The sequence below is a fragment of the Thalassophryne amazonica genome, chromosome 7, assembly GCF_902500255.1.
Source record: "Thalassophryne amazonica chromosome 7, fThaAma1.1, whole genome shotgun sequence".
NCBI classification, from domain to species: Eukaryota; Metazoa; Chordata; class Actinopteri; order Batrachoidiformes; family Batrachoididae; genus Thalassophryne; species Thalassophryne amazonica.
The window spans coordinates 93395356-93404716 of NC_047109.1; positions in this window are offsets into that span (position 1 = coordinate 93395356).

A 9361-nucleotide genomic window follows, 5' to 3' on the forward strand; every position below is an offset into this window, starting at 1 on the left:
ACGAGCAAACACAGTTATCAAGGGTGAGGCAAAAAAGGCGTGGTCAAGGAAAACAGAGCAAAACACGGTACACGGCAAGGCAAGAAACCAGTACAAAATACAGAGGCTGGGATGTGTGCATAGAGTGACAACAAACTGGCAAATGTGTGGTGGCTGGGTGAAGATTAAATAGGCAGATGATAACAAGGTGCACGTGAGGAATAATCTAGAAGGGGGTGTGGCTAGGGAACAAAGAGTGCAGATGGGACAAGATGGTGAGGAAGGGAGTGCGCAAAGTGGAGTGATGTAATAGACAAAGATATGTGAACAGGTGCCAAGAGCGTAAGTAAGTGAGAACACAAAGCAGACTGGAACAAAGTGTGAGAGCAGGGCACAAAGCTAGTGGAGTGACATGACAACGCAGACAGAGATGTGAGAGGGATGAGAACAGAGCAGATGCAGGGCGTGGAGTAAAATAGACAACTAGGAACAGAGCTACAAATGAAGACAAAATACACCAAACTGGAACATGACAAAACTGATCAGAAAACATGGAGCATAGATAGTAAAGCAAAACTAAAGTATTAATAGTAAAATAAACAAGTGATAACCTAATGAAAACTGCATGAGAAAATAGAGATAAATACACATTAAACCAAAACTCACTTAACAAAGCGGTAAGACAAACCATAAGAAAAAGCAGTGACTAAATAATAACAGAAAACAAATCCTGACATAACTGTACAACAAATATTACTAATGAGAGAAACTAGATAAAACAAGTGATAAACAATAAATAAAAACACAACTGACTGAAGAAAACTAGAACAAAATGAAAAGCCAAAGAAACAAGTAACAAAGAAAACAAAGTGACAAATCAAAACAGAACAGAGAATAATCACTTGATGAAAATAAAATAACTAGTAAATCAAGACTGGGGCATGTGAAGGGGGAAAAAGAAAGAGGGAAAACACAAATCAAACCCCAGATCAGGCCAAAATTGTGACACTGTTCACCTGTGGAATAACCCAAACAGGTGTTTGTAATTATATGTGGTCCCACATGAGGGCGCTGCTACTGTATACTGTGGTAGTAGCGCAAGTAGTAGAAGAAGTGTGTTCGGAGTGTGTAATGGTTGCACCGGCAGGTTTGATTATTAAAAGAACAGCCGCCTTCTCTTTTATTTGGCAAATATAAAAGCCTCATTCTTCATCCTTGAAACACAAACACGACATGGTACCAGGAGTAAACTGAAGAAATCAGATGTGAGCCAACATGGATTTGAAGCCACCTGACAGCTTGAAACTGACGGGAAATGTCGACGAAAATTGGCGTGCCTTCAAGCAGCACTACAATCTGTATGTCACGGCCATGGGTCTGGACACGAAGCCGGACACGAGGAAAGTAGCACTACTGCTAACGTTAGCAGGGCCACAGGCCATTGAAGTGTTTAATGCGTTTGTGTTTGACTCGCCAGACGACAAAGATAAGTTGGATGTTGTGCTTCATAAATTTGATGCCCACTGCACACCGAAGAAGAATGAGACACATGAAAGATATATGTTTAGATCTTGTGTGCAGCTACAGGGTGAACCATTTGATAACGTCCTGACAGCCCTACGTCTAAAGGTTCAGACTTGCAATTTTGTGACACTTAAAGACTCATTGGTGAGAGACCAAATAGTATTTGGCATTTATGATAAGAAGCTGCGTGTAAGACTGTTGCGTGAGACCGACTTGACGCTTGATGGGGCTGTAAAGATATGCCAAGCTAATGAAATGTGCCAAAAGCATATGAGGACATTTGGAGATGTAGTGACTGCGTCGGCGCACACGTGATGGAGCAGCTACAGCAGTCGGTGCAGTGAAATTCCAAAGGAGGCGCCGCAACCGGACCGGGACTGCACAGCGGACCGATGACACAGAGTACATCTGCAAGCGCTGTGGGTCTCAACATAAACCAAGACAGTGCCCAGCCTTTGGCAAAGTATGCTCCAAATGTCAGGGAAAAAAACATTTTGCCAAACAATGCTTTTCGGTAGCAAAGGAGGGAAAGAGAGGAAAGTCTGTAAATGTGATTGAGGATACAGACTTAAGTGACACTTTCTTTGTTGGCATTGTTAAGTGTGAAGACGAGCCACAAAAAGTGAACAGCATTGCCAAAGAAGATAAATGGATAGCTCCTTTACTGGTGAATGGCACAATAGTTACAATGAGACTGGACACAGGTGCCAAAGTAAATCTTATAAGTATGTCAGACATAAGGGAGATGCAGACAAAGCCACAAATACGTTGCAAAGGCTCTGAACTAAAAGACTATAATGGGCAGCCGATTCAATGTTTAGGCACTTGTAAGTTAAATATTACGGTCAAAGGCAAAGTGCACCATGTGCTGTTTTCAGTTGTAAACCAAGGATGTGAATCCCTTTTGGGTGACAAGTCATGTGAAGAACTAGGGCTAGTGAAAAGAGTGTACTGTAGACGCAATAGTATAGCACTTCTCAAATGTGTTTACAGGTTTTGGTACACTCCCTTTCACATACAAAATCCAGCACAAAGAAGGTGCACAGCCAGTTATACATGCACCATGCAGAGTGCCAGAACCACTACGTGAAGCCCTTAAGAAAGAGCTAGACAGAATGACCAAAGTAGGTGTGATCACAAAAGTTGAAGAGCCTACAGACTGGGTCAACTCAATGGTAGTTACCAAGAAGCAGAATGGAGAGTTGAGAACATGTATAGACCCAAAAGATCTCAATGAGAATATAAAGAGAGAGTACTACCAAATACCCACACGTGATGAAATCATCAGTGAAATGGCAGGAGTGACCTACTTCACAAAGCTTGATGCATCACAAGGCTTCTGGCAGTTAAAACTAGATGAAAGCAGTACAAAGTTGTGTACCTTTAATACACCATTTGGGAGGTATTGCTATCTCCGACTGCCATTTGGGATAAAGTCAGCTCCAGAAATATTTCACAGAGCTATGGAACAAATCATTGAGGGCTTGGAAGGAGTTCGAGTCTACATTGATGACATTATCATTTGGGGCTCCACTCTCCAGGAGCACAATCAAAGACTTTGCAAAGTGTTAGAGCACATCCAAAAGTACGGACTAAAACTCAACAGAAACAAGTGTGAGTTTGGAGTACAGGAAATACTCTTCCTTGGAGATAAACTCACAGCTCAAGGTGTTGAACCGGACCAAGAGAAAATAAAGGCGATACTGAACATGCCTACACCAACAGACAAGACAGGTGTGTTGCGCATTATGGGGATGGTCAACTTTATTGGTAAATTCATTCCCAATCTCACTGCAAAGACATCCTGCATTCGTGAACTGTTGCACAATGACTGTGATTTTAAATGGACCACAAAACATGAGAACGAGTGGCAAAAGCTTAAAAAGACATTAACCACAGCACCTGTCTTAGCTTTCTATGACCACACTAAAAAGATCAAAGTGTCAGCTGATGCTTCGAAAGATGGTATCGGTGCCGTTCTCCTCCAGGCCGAGGGCGAGCACTGGAAACCTGTGGCCTATGCATCGAGGTCCATGACCAACTCAGAATGCAAGTATGCCCAGATAGAGGAGTGTTTGGGTGTGGCCTATGGTTTAGAGCGTTTTCACAGCTACATATATGGACTGCCGTCTTTCACTGTGGAGACTGACCACTGACCACTGGTCTCCATAATCAAGAAAAATCTAAATGAAATGTCCCCAAGGATCCAACGCTTAATGATGAAAATGCAAAGATATGACTTTGAACTTGTTTATATGCCTGGAAAACACTTGATTTTTGCCGATGCTCTCTCCAGAGCACCTGAGAGCAACTGTGCTAGCACAACTGATAAGGATATTGAATGTCATGTGAACATGGTGTCTACAATGTTGCCTGTGTCAGACACAAAGTCAAGACAAATAGTAGAGGCTACCAGACAGGATACAGAGTTACAGCATGTCCTTCACAATGTTGAGGAGGGGTGGATGAACTGTTACTCAAAAAGGGGAGGATTGTTATCCCAGAGAGTTTGAGATCAGATGTGCTTAACAGGATCCACGAGGGCCATCTCAGGATTGAGAAGTGTAAAAGGAGAGCGAGGGAGTCAGTCTATTGGCCCGGTCTAAACAAAGACATTGAGACACTAGTAAGCAAGTGTGAAACATGTCAAAGACACAGGAGCAAGCAAACAAAAGAGCCAATGGTGGAAATGGAGTTGCCCACTGCACCCTGGCAAAAAGTGGGAATGGACTTATTCCATCTCAAAGGTAAAGACTATCTTGTAGCAATCGATTATTACTCAAACTATCCAGAAATGGCTTTGCTAACAAACATGTCATCAGCATGCGTCATAACACACGCTAAATCCATCTTTGCCAGACATGGCATTCCCCACACTGTGGTCAGTGACAATGGTCCATGTTTCACGAGCAGTGAATGGCAAAAGTTTACGGAGCAATACGACTTTCATCATGTCACATCAAGTCCACACTATGCACAATCAAATGGACAAGCAGAAAAAGGAGTTCACATTCTGAAACAGCTTCTAAAGAAAGCATCAGATAGTAACTCAGATCCATATCTAGCTCTTCTGAGCTACCGAGCATCTCCTCTTCAGTGCGGACTATCACCTGCAGAACTACTGATGAATAGAAAGCTCCGTACTACACTGCCAAGCTACGTAAGCAACAAGGTCAGACAAAAGAAATGCGGCAAGATCCAAAATAGGCTACGACAGCAGAAAATGAGACAAAAGGCGTTCTATGATACTTCAGCCAAACTACTCTCTCCACTGGCAAGCAGTGACCCAGTGCGAATTGAGGACGCCGACGGATGGAATACAAAAGGTACTGTGTTACAGGAAGTGGCACCACGATCCTTCACAGTGCAGACCGAGGATGGTCAAACTCTCAGACGTAACAGATGCAGTCTGTTAAAGACATCACCAATCACTAATGTGGACAGTGGAGGTCATGAAGCCTGTTACGACTCCACCAACAGGTTGTAACACAGAAACTTTACCACAGCAACCTGATCTAAGAAGGTAAACTCGAGAAATAAAGAGACTGGACAGACTCATAAGAATAAACACAGAAAGAGATAAAGTTGTTCAATGCATTCATTGGACAATATTTGTTGTCAGCATGTTTATTAGTTGACTTGTTTTGTGCCAGTATTAGTTGTTTAATGTTTTCTACACATATATATGAAAAAAACAATATTCCTCTGTTTAATGCACAGCATTTATCTTCAAAGAAAGGGGGATGTAATGATCAGTTGTAATTATATGTGGTCCCACATGAGTGCGCTGCTACTGTATACTGTGGTAGCAGCGCGAGTAGTAGAAGAAGTGTGTTCGGAGTGTGTAATGGTTGCACCGGCAGGTTTGATTATTAAAAGAACAGCCGCCTTCTCTTTTATTTGGCAAATATAAAAGCCTCATTCTTCATCCTTGAAACACGAACACGACAGTGTTATTTGAGCATTCTTCAACTTTCCCAGGCTTTTGTTGCCCCTGTCCCAGATTTTTTGGAAATGTGTTGCAGGCATCCATTTCAAAATAAGCAAATATTTACACAAAAACAACAAAGTCTATCAGTTTGAACATTAAATATCTTGTCTTTGTGGTGTATTCAACTGAATATAGGTTGAAGAGGATATGCAAATCATTGTATTCTGTTTTTATTTACATTTCACACAATGTCCCAACTTCATTGGAATTGGGGTTACAAGAATACATACAAATACAGGAAAGAAAAAATACTGCATCCATTAACTTTTGTGATACCATGCCTGCATGTGCATTTATCATTTTCATACATGCTTAATAGGTTTTAAAAAACATGATCAGTGTTTTGAATTTAGTCGGCATTACTACACATGTATTTACTTTCATGTACTAACTACACACTTATGTACTCACATGCAAGTAGACATGGGCCGATAACCGGTTTCACGGTATACCTCAGTATGAAAAAGCCACGGTATCAAACCACTAAAATTTTCCATTATACCATTCCTACGGTATGAGCGGTTATGAGAATTCTTGACAGGCAGAGCGGAGGCGGCCGCTGCCACCCTTCCCCCTGCCGTGCAAGGCCCTGTCCCAATACTCGCACTTCCACCCTTGTGCCCCTCAAATGCGCATTCTCGCTGAGAGGTCAAGTGTCCCAAACCTGCCCCGTTTCCGCACTTGGACATTCGTGTGAACAATTTCATTACTTTTTGTAGTCATGTCATAAAACAACCAATTTAACAGCCAAATAAAAATATTAATATTTATTTAAAACATTTACCGGTTATTTACCCACTCCTTTAAATTAAAAAAATTAAACAACTACCTTAAATAAATGACCAATCACTAATTTACATTTCTGTAGACGTGTGTCAAGATGTCATTGCTTAAACACTTGTTTTTTTTATTCCATAGGGACAGATGAAATGACATTTAATTTTATTACATTCCGTCTGAAAATGACCATCTTTTCAGTGGGCACAGGAATGCTTCAACTCAAGGCTATGAGTAAGTTTACAGCTGTAAACAATATAAACAAGTTTAAGTAAGTTAAAAAAAAAAAAAAAAACTATAATTGTTTATTTAATGACTCTTGCAGCGAAATCATAAAAATTATGGACCTGAAGGGAAAGGTAACTCCTCAGCAATGCAAGAAAAAATGGGAAAACCTTAAGAAAAAGTATAAGGTAATTTGCTTGCCAAAATGCCTTTGCATCTGTGATATTTAAAAAATGTAAATTTAATTCTGTGTTATATATAAATATATATGCATGTTATGTTAAGGACTTGTCACTTCCACCAACTGGGTCAGGGACAGACAAGGGACAAGGTACAGCTGCAAATTGGATCTTCTATGCAGCAATGCATGAAGCAATTGGCCAGAGGCCATCATTCAGACCAGTCAGTCTCTGCTCTTCAGGGCCGAGCAGTGTAGTGGTCAGCCCCAGCCAGACAGAAGAGAAAGAGGAGACCTCAGCATCAGGGCCATCAGGCGAGAGTTCAGAAGTCAGCTCACCAGAAATGTCTCCAGTTGACACTCCAATGAGGCCAAGGAAAAGGAAGAGGCGTGATGAGAGTGCAGCAGAAGGCCTGAGGGAATGGTGTGAGAGAATGGAGGAGAGGCAAAAAGAAGAAGATGCCCGGGACAGGGCTTGGCTGAGCCATTCCCAGGAACAAATGGATAAAATGCTAGATTTGTTTGGGAGACTTGTTGACCACCTCACAAAGTAAAACAAAGTTGTATCTGTTAAGGTTCTCTTGTCCAGGTGGTTTGAAGTGTGAATCTTCGATCAAAGTGGGTTTATCGAGGTGAGGATGTTTCCCTTCTATCCACAGAATCTTTGCCTGGCTCTTGTGGTCAGCAGTGACAAAGTTTTTTTTTTGTTAGTCACTGCTGACCACAAGAACCAGTCAAAGATTCTGTGGATAGAAGGGAAACATCCTCACCTCGATAAACCCAGTCCATTCGATGACTTAAGTTTCAGCACTAAAACAAATTCATTTCTATTCATTTTTCTGTGTTCTTGAAAATGTAAGCAACATGTTTTTGCAAGTTTGCTCTTTGTTGTTAAAAAAAAAAACCCTCAATAAACACTTTCAGAATAATAAATCAAATGTCTTCATATTTATTTTTTTTTATACAAATGCAACACTTTTGGTTTTGCTCCCATTTTGTATGAGATGAACTCAAAGATCTAAAACTTTTTCCACATACACAATATCACCATTTCTCTCAAATATTGTTCACAAACCAGTCTAAATCTGTAATAGTGAGCACTTCTCCTTTGCTGAGATAATCCATCCCACCTCACAGGTGTGCCATACCAAGATGCTGATTAGACACCATGATTAGTGCACAGGTGTGCCTTAGACTGTCCACAATAAAAGGCCACTCTGAAAGGTGCAGTTTTATCACACAGCACAATGCCACAGATGTCGCAAGATTTGAGGGAGCGTGCAATTGGCATGCTGACAGCAGGAATGTCAACCAGAGCTGTTGCTCGTGTATTGAATGTTCATTTCTCTACCATAAGCCGTCTCCAAAGGCGTTTCAGAGAATTTGGCAGTACATCCAACCAGCCTCACAACTGCAGACCACGTGTAACCACACCAGCCCAGGACCTCCACATCCAGCATGTTCACCTCCAAGATCGTCTGAGACCAGCCACTCGGACAGCTGCTGAAACAGTCTGTTTGCATAACCAAAGAATTTCTGCACAAACTGTCAGAAACCGTCTCAGGGAAGCTCATCTGCATGCTCGTCGTCCTCATCTGGGTCTCGACCTGACTCCAGTTCATTGTCGTAACCAACTTGAGTGGGCAAATGCTCACATTCGCTGGCGTTTGGCACGTTGGAGAGGTGTTCTCTTCACGGATGAATCCCGGTTCACACTGTTCAGGGCAGATGGCAGACAGCGTGTGTGGCGTCGTGTGGGTGAGCGGTTTTCTGATGTCAATGTTGTGGATCGAGTGGCCCATGGCGGTGGGGTTATGGTATGGGCAGGCGTCTGTTATGGACGAAGAACACAGGTGCATTTTATTGATGGCATTTTGAATGCACAGAGATACCGTGACAAGATCCTGAGGCCCATTGTTGTGCCATACATCCAAGAACATCACCTCATGTTGCAGCAGGATAATGCACGGCCCCATGTTGCAAGGATCTGTACACAATTCTTGGAAGCTGAAAATGTCCCAGTTCTTGCATGGCCAGCATACTCACCGGACATGTCACCCATTGAGCATGTTTAGGATGCTCTGGACCGACGTATACGACAGTGTGTACCAGTTCCTGCCAATATCCAGCAACTTCGCACAGCCATTGAAGAGGAGTGGACCAACATTCCACAGGCCACAATTGACAACCTGATCAACTCTATGTGAAGGAGATGTGTTGCACTGCATGAGGCAAATGGTGGTCACACCAGATACTGACTGGTATCCCCCCCCCCCCCCCAATAAAACAAAACTGCACCTTTCAGAGTGGCCTTTTATTGTGGGCAGTCTAAGGCACACCTGTGCACTAATCATGGTGTCTAATCAGTATCTTGATATGGCACACCTGTGAGGTGGGATGGATTATCTCAGCAAAGGAGAAGTGCTCACTATCACAGATTTAGACTGGTTTGTGAACAATATTTGAGGGAAATGGAGATATTGTGTATGTGGAAAAAGTTTTAGATCAAATAATGTCACAACAACGCATAATAAACATTGCCATAATAATTCAAATCATGTAAAAGTAATATTTTTTATGTAGTAATCCAGATTATCATATTGGGTTAACTTTTAATTATTACATATTTAATATTTTATTTATTTAAATCCAGTTAATTAATAAATATAATAATATTCTCTAATGGG